The following is a 12,075-nucleotide window of genomic DNA, read 5'->3' as shown; positions in this document are numbered from 1 at the left end:
ATAAACTGCCAACCCAAGCCCTTAGGTCACCCATGTTAGTAACCTCGCCAGGAGCAGAGTATATGGCTAGTTTATGGTGTGATCGGTTACCATTAAGGATTGGTAACTACGTGTTTCCCTCGGACCTAATAGTACTAGAATCGCAAGGATTGGATGTGATATTAGGCATGGATTGGTTATAAAAGTATGGAGGGAACATTGAGTGCGCCAGTAAGACGATTTTGCTTACCACCCCAGAAGGAAGAAGGATTAAGTATGTATCCCGGCATATGCCGAAGAGGACTCAGGTGAATTCCTTATCAGGAGTTGTACAAGAGGAAGTACCAGTGGTGAAGGATTTCCCTGACGTATTTCCAGAAGAGTTGCCAGGCATGCCACCGGATAGAGACATTCAGTTTCTGATTGAACTTTTGCCAGGCACGGGACCAATATCTAAGAGACCGTACAGGATGCACGCAAAAGATTTGGAGGAAATTAAGAAGCAGATTAAGGAGTTACTGGATAAAGGCTATATTCGCCCAAGTTCGTCACCTTGGGGATCACCCATACTTCTAGTGGAGAAGAAAGATGGATCATTGAGGATGGTTGTTGATTATCGAGGATTGAACGAAGTGACCATCAAGAACAAGTACCCACTGCCGATGATCAATGATTTGTTTGACCGCTTACAAGGAGCTAAGGTATTTTCCAAGATCGATCTACGATCAGGATACCATCAGTTAAACATTCGAGAACAGGATATACCTAAGACGGATTTTACCACCAGGTATGGGCTATATGAGTATACCTTTATGTCATTTGGTCTGACTAACGCACCTGCCTATTTCATGAACCTGATGAACAAAGTGTTTATGGAGTTTTTGGATAAGTTCGTCGTGGTGTTCATTGATGATATTTTGGTCTACTCAAAGAACGAAGAGGAGCATAAGGAGCATTTGCGTTTGGTACTCGAGAAGCTCAGAGAACATCAGTTATACGCCAAGTTCAGCAAATGTGAGTTTTGGCTGAAGGAAGTTGGATTCCTCGGACATGTTATATCCGGAGAAGGAATAGCAGTAGACCCCGCCAAAGTTGACACAGTAACAAGCTAGGAATCACCCACGTCAGTTGGAGAGATCCGGAGTTTTCTTGGACTTGCAGGATACTACCGGAGGTTCATTGAGAATTTCTCGAAGATTGCTAAGCCCATGACAGAGTTGTTAAAGAAGGACACCAAGTTCAATTGGACTGAGGATTGTGAAGCTAGTTTTCAGGAGTTGAAGAAACGTTTGGTTACATCACCAGTGTTGATTCTGCCAGACCAACGCAAGGATTATGAAGTTTATTGCGATGCTTCTCGTCGAGGACTTGGAGCAGTGCTTATGCAGGAAGCAAGAGTTGTTTCATATGCTTCACGGAAACTTAAACCCCATGAGAAGAATTATGCCACGCATGATCTGGAGTTAGCAGCCGTAGTGCATGCGTTGAAGACATGGAGACATTTTCTCATCGGAAATCACTGTGAGGTGTACACGGATCACAAGAGTTTGAAGTACATTTTCACGCAAAAGGAGTTGAATCTCAGGCAAAGGAGATGGTTGGAGCTCATTAAGGATTATGATATGAGATTGCATTATCACCCAGGGAAGGCTAATGTAGTAGCTGATGCGTTGAGCCGCAAGAGCCATGTCAACACCCTCATGACCGGAGAGTTACCAAAATTATTAGCCGAGGATTTTCGCGAGCTATGTTTGGAGATAGTTCCAAGAGGCTATTTAGCAACATTGGAGATTCAGTCTACCCTGATGGAAAAGATCAGAGAAGCTCAGAAGACAGACAAGGAGATTGACGAGATAAAGGAAAGAATGAGCAAAGGAAAAGCCAAGGGATTTCGTGAGGATGAGCACGATACCTTATGGTTTGAGGACCGCGTTTACGTGCCCAATGATCCGGAGATCAGGAAGTTGATCTTGCAAGAGGCCCATGATTCACCGTATTCGATTCACCCAGGAAATACCAAGATGTATTTGGATTTGAAGGATACTTTCTGGTGGACCGGAATGAAGAAGGATATTGCGGAGTATGTAGCAGTTTGTGATGTATTTCAGAGAGTGAAGGAAGAGCATCAGAAGCCAGCAGGATTGCTACAGCCATTGCCGATACCCATTGAGAGAGAGTCTTCACATAGCTACATAATTATTTAACTACTCATTGATCTTCACTTATATCCTATGAGTAAATGGTTGAATGATTTGAATGTCATAAATCTGAAATTATATATGTTTCATATGCTTATCCCATGGGGAGTAATGACTTTACATATAAGAAGTAGAGGTGGTAAATTTATTGAAGGTTAGCAAACATTGTATTGGTCACTTGAACAATTCATGAAAGAATATTGAAGGAAGAGAGATTTCACATATAAATATACTATCTTGGACATCTTTTGTAATTGTGAGCACTCATTAAAATATGACATGCTAAAGGTTGATGTTGGACAAGGAAGACAACGTAATGGGTTATGTTTTCTTATATCCGAAATAAAGTATATTGTCATGGATCGCCCAACACGTTGAGCTTGCCTTTCCCCTTCATGCTAGCCAAATTCTTTGCACCAAGTAGAGATACTACTTGTGCTTCCAAACATCCCATAAACCAGTATTGCCATGAGAGTCCACCATACCTACCTTTGGATTTAGTAAGATCCTTCAAGTAAGTTGTCATCGGTGCATGCAATAAAAATTGCTCTCTAAATATGTATGATCTTGTAGTGTGGAGAAAATAAGCTTTATACGATCTTGTGATATGGAAGCAATAAAAGCGACGGACTGCATAATAAAGGTCCCTATCACAAGTGGCAATATAAAGTGACGTTCCCTCGCATTAAGATTTTGTGCATCCAATTATAAAAGCGCATGGCAACCTCTGCTTCCCTCTGCGAAGGGCCTATCTTTTATTCTTGTTTTTTACCTTATGCAAGAGTCATGGTGATCTTCACCTTTCCTTTTTACATTTTATCCTTTGGCAAGCACATTGTGTTGGAAAGATTATGATATATATATCCAATTGGATGTAAGGCATCATGAGCTATTATTGTTGACATTACCCTGGAGGTAAAAGGTTGGGAGGCGAATCTATAAGCCCCTATCTTTCTCTGTGTCTAATTAAAACTTTGAACCCATAAATATCGCGTGAGTGTTAGCAATTGTGAAAGACTAAATGATAGTTGAGTATGTGGAGTTTGCTAAATCAAAGCTCTGACATAGACTCTTCCTGAAAATAAGATGAATTGTAATTGTTTGATGACTGATAGCACGGTTTGTTAGTTTTCAAGAAAGTTTATGATCTATACTTTAACATGTGAATAGCTTGTTACTTGATCATGAGAAGCTTTATGAGATGAGCTACTGTTATGATATATAAGGATTCTAGAAAAGGTGATTGAAATTATCATTGATCAAACTTGTGCACCTGCTAGCATTCACACTTCATAAATTATTTCTTTTATCATTTACCTACTCGAGGACGAGCAGGAATTAAGCTTGGGGATGCTGATACGTCTCCAACGTATCTATAATTTATGAAGTATTCATGCTTTATATTATCTGTTTTGAATGTTTATGGGCTTTATTAAACACTTTATATTATTTTTGGGACTAACCTATTAACCCAGAGCCCAGTGCCAGTTTCTGTATTTTCCCTTGTTTTAGTGTTTCGCAGAAAAGGAATATCAAACGGAGTCCAAACGGAATGAAACCTTCGGGAGCGTTATTTTTGGAACGAACGTGATCCAGGAGACTTGGAGTTGAAGTCAAGGAAGCTTCGAGGTGGCCACGAGGCAGGGAGGCGCGCCTGCCCCCCTGGGCGCGCCCCCCACCCTCGTGGCTCCCCTGACCGACTTCTTTCGCCTATATATATCCATATACCCTAAAAACATCGGAGAACAGAATAGATCGGGAGTTCCGCCGCCGCAAGCCTCTGTAGCCACCAAAAACCAATCGGGACCCTATTCCGGCACCCTGCCGGAGGGGGGATCCCTCACCGGTGGCCATCTTCATCATCCCGGCGCTCTCCATGACGAGGAGGGAGTAGTTCACCCTCGGGGCTGAGGGTATGTACCAGTAGCTATGTGTTTGATCTCTCTCTCTCTCTCTCTCTCTCATGTTCTTGAGGTGATACGATCTTGATGTATTGCGAGCTTTGCTATTATAGTTGGATGTTATGATGTTTCTCCCCCTCTACTCTCTTGTAATGGTTTGAGTTTTCTCTTTGAAGTTATCTTATCGGATTGAGTCTTTAAGGATTTGAGAACACTTGATGTATGTCTTGCATGTGCTTATCTGTGGTGACAATGGGATATCACGTGATTTACTTGATGTATGTTTTGGTGATCAACTTGCGGGTTCCGTGACCTCGTGAACTTATGCATAGGGGTTGGCACACGTTTTCGTCTTGACTCTCCGGTAGAAACTTTGGGGCACTCTTTGAAGTTCTTTGTGTTGGTTGAATAGATGAATCTGAGATTGTGTGATGCATATCGTATAATCATACCCATGGATACTTGAGGTGACGTTGGAGTATCTAGGTGACATCAGGGTTTTGGTTGATTTGTGTCTTAAGGTGTTATTCTAGTATGAACTCTATGATAGATCAAATGGAAAGAATAGCTCCGTGTTATTTTACTACGGACTCTTGAATAGATCGATCATAAAGAATAACTTTGAGGTGGTTTCGTACCCTACCATAATCTCTTCGTTTGTTCTCCGCTATTAGTGACTTTGGAGTGACTCTTTGTTGCATGTTCAGGGATAGTTATATGATCCAATTATGTTATTATTGTTGAGAGAACTTGCACTAATGAAAGTATGAACCCTAGGCCTTGTTTCCTAGCATTGCAATACCGTTTACGCTCACTTTTATCATTAGTTACCTTGCTGTTTTTATATTTTCAGATTACAAATACTCATATCTATCATCCATATCGCACTTGTATCACCATCTCTTCGCCGAACTAGTGTACCTATACAATTTACCATTGTATTGGGTGTGTTGGGGACACAAGAGACTCTTTGTTATTTGGTTGCAGGGTTGCTTGAGGGAGACCATCTTCATCCTACGCCTCCCACGGATTGATAAACCTTAGGTCATCCACTTGAGGGAAATTTGCTACTGTCCTACAAACCTCTGCATTTGGAGGCCCAACAACGTCTACAAGAAGAAGGTTGCGTAGTAGACATCACCGAGCTTCTGCAAGACATATGGTCTTGCATGGCACGGGATGTACTAATCGAATTGAAAAAATCTAGAAATTACACGTTGACCAAAAGAAGCACAAGCGATGATATTAATTACAATGAAATGCTTGTCGTTGCGTACCGTACAAACATCAAAGGTCTCATCCAGCTTCATGACGAAATACCTATCATTTTGCAGGTGAGGATACCTGTCGCACAAACCCCGGTCATCGTAGCAGTAATCGCACTCCGGGGGTCCTATCGTCATCAGACATCTCCTGTGTTCAAAATTGAAATATTAAACTTCTGAATTTCAATATATGTACTGCAAATACTTAATTCAATCATTAATATTCATCACGGGTTGACTTTCAGTCTGTCGAGACTTTTGTTGAAAACTCTCATCTCACGCGGTGTATATGGTGGGCACTCCCTCTCTGATATATTCGACCATCAGTGATGGTCGCTCCTCCCTTCGTCCCCGAGTGCATTACACCAAAATGTCTAGCACACGGGAATGAAGGAGAAGCGACCCCCACGACAATAGTCGGGATTCTCCTTCCTCTCTAACATTTGCAACCGTCGGTGATGAAAGCTCCTACTTTCAATTGAAAGTGCATTACACCAAAATGTCTAGCACCTTCAAATGAAGAAGAAGCTTCCCTCACAACAACAGTCGGGATTCTTCTTCTCTCATATATATGGTGGAGACTCTCCCTCACTGATTTTTTGACGGTCATGTATGGAGTCCCAACAGACTTAAAGTAAACCCGAAATGTCGTTTAATTATCTTTCTAGAAAATCTGGGCCACTCGATATTTCCTACATATTCTAGCACAATTCATGCCAAAATTCACGGAAAATTCCGGCATGACCTTTCCTAAAAAGGACATATATCGAGCGTCCAAAATTTGCCGGAATGGAAATTAATCAACCCTCCGGCAAAACATAGGCCACTCTGAGGTGTTCCCTGCAAACATAGGCCACTTGGGCAAGCACTTGTAGCACACAACACTACATATCACATATCTAAATCTCCATCATATTTGAAAGACGTACATTGAAAATTTTCTATTCCATGGAAATTGTCACAACTACTCTACTACATCTATCAAAACATCTACATCATCATCGACATGGGGATTTGGCTGGTCTCACCTCGAGGTCGGAGGAGGTCGGTGATGGGGATGACGGCGGGGATGATGCAGGGTCCTTGATTTCTGCAAAAACAAAATATAAACAAAAACATTATTATCCTCATTTTAGGGTTTATTGAAACCCTAAACCCTAGAAAAATGACCTGGTTTTTTTACCTACTGTCTACTTCTTGAACCATAGAAACCATTACTATTTTTTCTATGATGTTCTATTCTATTCAAATAACCTAAATTAATACTAAATTTTGAAAGGTATTTGGTTGTTTTGCCCCTGCATTACTAAAAAAAATCTATTCTATTCAAATAATCTACATTATTGAAAATTTTCTATTCTATTCAAATAATCTACAATACCAAATATCTTATAACCCCGACATTTACTAAAAATTTACATTCTACATTCTATTGTATTTGAAAAACATTAAAAAAACTACATTCTACAAGAACAAAGGGAGGAGGGATGGAGGGAGGTGGGAGGGAGGGAGGAGAGAGAGAGGAGGGAGGATGGTGCCCGGAGGTGGACGGAGGGAGGGCGGGAGGAGAGAGAGGAGGAGGGCGGTCGGCCAAGGAGGGAGGAGAAAGGAGAGAGCAGGAGGAGGAAGGAGGGAGGCGGCTTACCGACGAGGAAGGAGGCGGCGACGACGGCGGAAATGGGGCAGAGGAGGGCGGGCATAGGCCGGGTGAGAGGGGCCGGAGCAGTGCGGGGGCAGGCCGCCGACGAGGGTGGGAGAGAGAGTGGAGATGGAGAGTGAGGAGGGGAGACTAAGAGGTCGGGTGCGGAGGACGATGATAACCTGGGCTTATTAGTAGCGCGTGTTTCGGCCCAACGCTACTGCTAAAGTCAATAGCTGTAGCGCAGGTCCAGGACATGCGCTACTGCTAAGTGGGGATGGGCACCTGGGCCCTGGCGGGCCATAACAGCAGTGTGGTTTGCCATAACGCGCTACTACTAACAATCTACTAGTAGCGCCCAAACCTGGAAAGCGCTACTACTAATTAGCAGTAGCGCCTCTTTTTAAACCGCGCTACTGCTAAGGTTCTGTGTATAAGCTTTTCCCTAGTAGTGTGACCTTCTCAATAGATAAATCTGGAGAGATGACCACCTTGCCAAGTCCCAATACCTTAGATGTTGAAGCATCACTGAATTGGACATGGTTGGGCATAGATGGAATTGGATGCACATCCACCACCAAGTCCTTTCTCCCGGTCATATGATTTGTTGCTCCACTATCGAGCAACCATGACACCCCACCGGAAGCAAATTCCTACAAGAGATCAATGCTTGGATTTATGTACCCATTCTTGAATGGGTCCTTTGAGGTTAGCAACAAGGGTCTTAGGAACACAAATAGACCATTCAATGTACTCATAAGAAGAACCAACAGATTCGGCATAAACATGCCCATCACTAGCACGACATAGAACATATGAAGGATTAAAATCACTAGATTGGTTAGATGGGGTGGCCTTGTGCTACCTCTTGAGCACTGCGTTGGTCTTCCCTTGAAGAGGAAAGGGTGATGCAGCAAAGTAGCGTAAGTATTTCCCTCAGTTTTTGAGAACCAAGGTATCAATCCAGTAGGAGGCTACACACGAGTCCCTCGCACATACACAAACAAATAGATCCTCACAACCAACGCGATAAGGGGTTGTCAATCCCTACACGGTCACTTACGAGAGTGAGATCTGATAGATATGATAACATAATATTTTTGGTATTTTTATGATAAAGATGCAAAGTAAAGTAAACAAAATAAAAACGGTGCTAGAAATAGCTTGTTGTCGGGAGATTAATATGATGGAAGATAGACCCGGGGGGCATAGGTTTCACTAGTGGCTTCTCTTGAGAGCATAAGTATTTACGGTGGGTGAACAAATTACTGTTGAGCAATTGACAGAATTGAGCATAGTTATGAGAATATCTAGGTATGATCATGTATATAGGCATCACGTCCGAAACAAGTAGACCGACTCCTGCCTGCATCTACTACTATTACTCCACACATTGACCGCTATCCAGCATGCATCTAGAGTACTAAGTTCATAAGAACAGAGTAACGCTTTAAGCAAGATGACATGATGTAGAGGGATAAACTCATGCAATATGATATAAACCCCATCTTGTTATCCTCGATGGCAACAATACAAACGTGCCTTGCTGCCCCTACTGTCACTGGGAAAGGACACCGCAAGATTGAACCCAAAGCTAAGCACTTCTCCCATTGCAAGAAAGATAAATCTAGTAGGCCAAACAAAACTGATAATTTGAAGAGACTTGCAAAGATAACCAGTCATACATAAAAGAATTCAGAAGATTCAAATATTGTTCATAGATAAACTTGATCATAAACCCACAATTCGTCGGTCTCAACAAACACACCACAAAAGAAGATTACATCGAATAGATCTCCACAAGAGATGGGGAGAACATTGTATTGAGATCCAAAAATAGAGAAGAAGCCATCTAGCTAATAACTATGGACCCGAAGGTCTGAGGTAAACTACTCACACTTCATCGGAGAAGCTATGGTGTTGATGTAGAAGCCCTCCGTGATCGATGCCCCCTCCAGCGGAGCTCCGGAACAGGCCCCAAGATGGGATCTCACGGGTACAGAAGGTTGCGGCAGTGGAATTAGGTTTTTGGCTCCGTATCTGATCGTTTGGGGGTACGTAGGTATATATATAGGAGGAAGGAGTACGTTGGTGGAGCAACGTGGGGCCCACAAGGGTGGAGGGCGTGCCTGGGGGGGTAGGCGCGCCCCCTACCTCATGGCTTCCTGGTAGCTTTCTTGACGTAGGGTCCAAGTCCTCTGGATCATGTTCGTTCCAAAAATCACGTTCCCGAAGGTTTCATTCCGTTTGGACTCCGTTTGATATTCTTTTTCTGCGAAACTCTGAAATAGGCAAAAAAACAGCAATTCTGGGCTGGGCCTCCGGTTAATAGATTAGTCCCAAAAATAATATAAAAGTGTATAATAAAGCCCAATAATGTCCAAAACAGAAGATAATATAGCATGGAGCAATCAAAAATTATAGATACGTTGGAGACGTATCAAGCATCCCCAAGCTTAATTCCTGCTCGTCCTCGAGTAGGTAAATGATAAAAACAGAATTTTTGATGTGGAATGCTACTTGGCATAATTTCAATGTAATTCTTCTTAATTGTGGTATGAATATTCAGATCCGAAAGATTCAAGATAAAAGTTCAATATTGACATAAAAATAATAATACTTCAAGCATACTAACTAAGCAATTATGTCCTCTCAAAATAACATGGCCAAAGAAAGTTCATCCCTACAAAATCATATAGTTTAGTCATGCTCCATTTTCGTCACACAAGAATGCTCTCATCATGCACAACCCCGATGACAAGCCAAGCAATTGTTTCATACTTTAGTAATCTCAAACTTTTTCAACCTTCACGCAATACATGAGCGTGAGCCATGGATATAGCACTATGGGTGGAATAGAATATGATGATGTGGGTTATGTGGAGAAGACAAAAAAGGATAAAGTCTCACATCAACGAGGCTAATCAATGAGCTATGGAGATGCCCATCGATTGATGTTAATGCAAGGAGTAGGGATTGCCATGCAACGGATGCACTAGAGCTATAAATATATGAAAGCTCAACAAAAGAGACTAAGTGGGTGTGCATCCAACTTGCTTGCTCACGAAGACCTAGGGCACTTGAGGAGGCCCATTGTTGGAATATACAAGCCAAGTTCTATAATGAAAAATTCCCACTAGTATATGAAAGTGACAAAACAAGAGACTCTCTATCATGAAGATTATGGTGCTACTTTGAAGCACAAGTGTGGTAAAAGGATAGTACAATTGTCCCTTCTCTCTTTTTCTCTCATTTTTTTGGCCTTTTTTATGGCCTTTCTCTCTTTTTTTTATTCCTCACTTGGGACAATGCTCTAGAAAATGATGATCACCACACTTCTATTTATTTACAACTCAATGATTACAACTCGATACTAGAACAAAGTATGACTCTATATGAATGCCTCCGGCGGTGTACCGGGATAGGCAATGAACCAAGAGTGACATGTATGAAAGAATTATGAACGGTGGCTTTGCCACCAATACTATGTCAACTACATGATCATGCAAAGCAGCATGACAATGATGAACGTGTCATGATAAACGGAATGGTGGAAAGTTGCATGGCAATATATCTCAGAATGGCTATGGAAATGCCATAATAGGTAGGTATGGTGGCTGTTTTGAGGAAGATATAAGGAGGTTTATGTGTGAAAGAGCGTATCATATCACGGGGTTTGGATGCACCGGCGAAATTTGCACCAACTCTCAATGTGAGAAAGGGCAATGCACGGTACCGAAGAGGCTAGCAATGATGGAAAGGTGAGAGTGCGTATAATCCATGGACTCAACATTAGTCATAAAGAACTCACAAACTTATTGCGAAAATCTACAAGTCATCAAAAACCAAGCACTACGCGCATGCTCCTAGGGGGATAGATTGGTAGGAAAAGACCATCGCTCGTCCCCGACCGCCACTCATAAGGAGGACAATCAAAGAACACCTCATGTTTCAAATTTGTTACATAACGTTTACCATACGTGCATGCTACGGGACTTGCAAACTTCAACACAAGTATTTCTCAAATTCACAACTACTCAACTAGCACAACTTTAATATCACCACCTCCATGTCTCAAAACAATCATCAAGCATCAAACTTCTCTTAGTATTCAAAACACTCATAAGAAAGTTTTTACTAATCTTGAATACCTAGCATATTAGGATTATTTAAGCAAATTACCATGCTATTTAAGACTCTCAAAATAATCTAAGTGAAGCATGAGAGATCAATAGTTTCTATAAAACAAATCTACCACCGTGCTCTAAAAGATATAAGTGAAGTACTAGAGCAAAACTATACAACTCAAAAGATATAAGTGAAGCACATAGAGTATTCTAATAATTTCCGAATCATGTGTGTCTCTCTCAAAAGGTGTGTACAGAAAAGATGATTGTGGTAAACTAAAAAGGAAAGACTCAAATCATACAAGACGCTCCAAGCAAAACACATATCATGTGGTGAATAAAAATATAGCTCCAAGTAAAGTTACCGATGGAAGTAGACGAAAGAGGGGATGCCTTCCGGGGCATCCCCAAGCTTTGGCTTTTTGGTGTCCTTATATTATCTTGGGGGTGCCATGGGAATCCCCAAGCTTAGGCTTTTGCCACTCCTTGTTCCATAATCCATCAAATCTTTTACCCAAAACTTGAAAACTTCACAACACAAAACTCAGCAGAAAATCTCGTGAGCTCCGTTAGCAAATGAAAACAAAAGACCACTTCAAGGTACTGTAATGAACTCATTCTTTATTTATATTGGTGTTAAACCTACTGTATTCCAACTTCTCTATGGTTTATAAACTCTTTTACTAGCCATAGATTCATCAAAATAAGTAAACAACACACGAAAAACAGAATCTGTCAAAAACAGAACAGTCTGTAGTAATCTGTAACTAACGCAAACTTCTGGAACTCCAAAAAATCAGCCAAAATAGGACGACCTAGACAATTTTTTTATTGATCAGAAGCAATTGGAATCAATATTTTATCACGTTCTGGTGATTTTTAACAATTATTTTCGTGAACAGAAAGTTTCTGGAATTTTCTGCAAGATCAAATAACTATCATCCAAGAAAATCCTATAGGTTAAAC

The sequence above is a fragment of the Aegilops tauschii genome, chromosome 5 (assembly GCF_002575655.3).
Source record: "Aegilops tauschii subsp. strangulata cultivar AL8/78 chromosome 5, Aet v6.0, whole genome shotgun sequence".
Classification (NCBI taxonomy): domain Eukaryota; kingdom Viridiplantae; phylum Streptophyta; class Magnoliopsida; order Poales; family Poaceae; genus Aegilops; species Aegilops tauschii.
Note: the sequence above shows the minus strand (reverse complement) of the source record.